Source organism: Zingiber officinale, chromosome 2B (genome assembly GCF_018446385.1).
Source record: "Zingiber officinale cultivar Zhangliang chromosome 2B, Zo_v1.1, whole genome shotgun sequence".
Taxonomy (NCBI): domain Eukaryota; kingdom Viridiplantae; phylum Streptophyta; class Magnoliopsida; order Zingiberales; family Zingiberaceae; genus Zingiber; species Zingiber officinale.
Genome location: NC_055989.1, coordinates 71273923 through 71277125, shown reverse-complemented (window position 1 = coordinate 71277125; position 3203 = coordinate 71273923).

The window sequence follows — 3203 nt, the reverse complement described above, 5'->3', positions numbered from 1 at the left end:
CATATTAATTTAAGTAGGATTCAAAGGCTTATAGCCGATGGACTTTTGGATTCACTAGTGTTGGAAAATTTTTCAACTTGTGAGTCCTGCTTAGAAGGTAAAATGACCAAGAGACCTTTTAAGGCCAAGGGGTATAGAGCCAAAGATGTGTTAGAACTAGTTCACTCTGATTTGTGTGGTCCTATGTCTATCCAGGCAAGAGGTGGTTTCGAATACTTTGTCTCCTTTATAGATGATTATTCGAGATATGGATATATTTACCTGATGCACCGCAAGTCTGAGTGCTTTGATAAATTCAAAGAGTATAAGGCTGATGTGGAGAAACGTCTTGGTAAAAGTATCAAGACACTACGGTCTGATTGTGGTGGTGAATACCTCTTAGGAGAATTTAGGAATTACTTATCAGAGGTAGGGATTCAATCCCAATTGTCTGCACCTGGTACACCCCAACAGAATGGTGTGATAGAACGAAGAAATATGACTCTTATGGAGATGGTTAGATCGATGATGAGTTATTCAGAATTACCAAATTCATTTTGGGGATACGCTCTAAAAACAGCAGCACACATTCTGAACTTAGTACCGTCTAAATCAGTATCTTCTACTCCCACAGAATTGTGGAATGGACGGAAGCCCAGTCTAAGACATATTCGGATTTGGGGTAGTCCAGCACATGTGCTGAAACCAGATGCTGATAATTTAGAATCTCGTACAAAAGTTCGTGTGTTTATGGGTTATCCCAGAGGAACGAAAGGTAGTTTATTTTATAGTCCTAAAGACCAGAAGGTCATTGTTAGCACCAATGCCTAGTTTTTAGAAGAAGACTATATAATGGATCACACGCCCAGTAGCAAAATTGTTCTAGAAGAACTTAGAGAGGACACGTCTACTTCAGTACCAACAGTACAAGATGAAATATCACAAGAGACTGCAACACGTGTCACACATGATATACAACCACAGACGGTGCCTCGTCATAGTGGGATGGTTGTAAGGCAGCCTGAGAGATTCATGTTTTTGGGAGAGTCTTCGGACTTCATCCCGGGTAAACATAAGCCTGATCCCCGGACATATGATGAAGCACTCCAAGATATAGATGCAGTATCTTGGCAAAAGGCAATGAATTCTGAAATAGAATCTATATATTCTAATGAGGTCTGGGAGCTTGGAGAATCACCTGATGGTGTAAAAGCCATTGGATGCAAGTGGATCTATAAAAAGAAAACAGTGATAGATGGGAAAGTAGAAACCTTCAAAGCAAGGCTTGTTGCGAAAGGGTACACTCAGAAAGAGGGAATCGATTATGAGGAGACCTTTTCACTGGTAGCTATGCTTAAGTCTATCCGGATACTCTTATCCATTGCCGCTCATATGGATTATAAGATTTGGCAAATGGATGTCAAGACAGCTTTCCTTAACGGAAGTCTTGAAGAAAATATCCATATGAACCAACCAGAAGGGTTCATTGAAAAGAGCAAAGAGCATCTAGTGTGTAAGCTCAATCGGTCCATTTATGGACTGAAGCAAGCTTCAAGATCTTGGAACATCCGGTTTAATGAAGTAATCCAGTCATATGGATTTATTCAGTGTTCGGATGAGTCTTGTGTATACAAGAAGTGTAACGGAAACGTGGTGGTATTTCTTGTACTATACGTAGATGATATTTTGTTAATTGACAACAATGTCAAGGTATTATCGGACGTAAGGGTATGGTTGTCCAAACAATTTGATATGAAGGACTTAGGAGAATGTGCACACATTCTTGGGATCAAAGTTATAAGGGATCGCAAGAAAAGAATGTTGTGCCTATCTCAAGCTTTATATATAGATACAATCCTTGCTCGTTTTAGCATGAAAAACTCCAAGAAAGGTTTCTTACCTTTTAGGCATGGAGTAGCCTTATCTAAAGAGATGTCTCCGAAGACATCAAAGGAGATTGAGGACATGAATGCAGTTCCTTATGCTTCGGCTGTAGGAAGCCTTATGTATGTAATGTTGTGTACGAGACCTGATATCTGTTTTACCATGGGCATGGTTAGCAGATATCAGAGTAACCCTGGACAAGGACATTGGACTGCTGTGAAGCACATTTTAAAGTACCTGAGAAGGACTAGAGATTATATGCTAGTCTACTAAGCAGACGATTTTCTCCCTGTGGGTTACACGGATTCGGATTTCCAATCAGATAGGGACAATAGTAAGTCTACGTCAGGCTATGTGTTTACTCTAGGAGGTGGAGCTATTGCATGGAGGAGTGTTAAGCAGAAATGCGTCTCGGACTCAACCATGGAAGCTAAGTATGTGGCAACCTCTGAGGCAGCCAAAGAAGCTGTATGGCTCAGGAACTTTCTAATGGACTTAGATGTGAATCCTGGTTTGCCCAAGATCATCACAATTTATTGTGATAATAGTGGTGCAGTTGCAAACTCGAAGGAACCACGAGCCCAAAAGGCAAGTAAACATATAGAGCGTAAGTACCACCTGATATGAGACATCGTCAAGCGAGGAGAAATTGCCGTCGCCAAGATTGCATCAGCAGATAACCTGACAGATCCTTTCACTAAGGCCCTTCCGGCGAAAGCTTTTGATCGGCATGTGGAGGGGATGAGAATTAGATGTATGGCAACAGATATGGCAGCTTAGTCTTTTAGTATAAGTGGGAGATTGTTAGTGTGTATATTAAAAGCCTAGCTTTTGTAAACATTTATTTGTTGAAATAAAAGATCACATTGGTCAATATCTACATTTATTTGTTAAATGTAATTGTTCAATTAATTTATATAGTAGACAACATGGAGTGTGGTGTCACACTCAGAAGATTGTGTTGTCGGTTCTCTATAAATTATAAACAAGTTTCTCACGACTAAAATGGAAAGGAATAAACCATCAGAATAGTCATAGTGTAATAAAGTATTAGTTTATCTTGACTAATAAATTACACTGATACACTTTAAGTGTATTGAGTAGGATCATATAGGTAAGTTCTTTTTGTACTGACTTAGTAAAAGAACGAGACCTTAGTTATTATGGAAGTGTGTGCTCTTAATTCTAATATAATAACAAGCACATATATTTAATATTTATTTCTTTGACTTATCAAAGGGTGAGGTTTAGCTCGATAAATCAATATGCCCGATAAGTTGGAAAATGATATTACTTATAGTGTGTGTTGTTGATTATAGAAGGAATGTGTCCTAGTTATC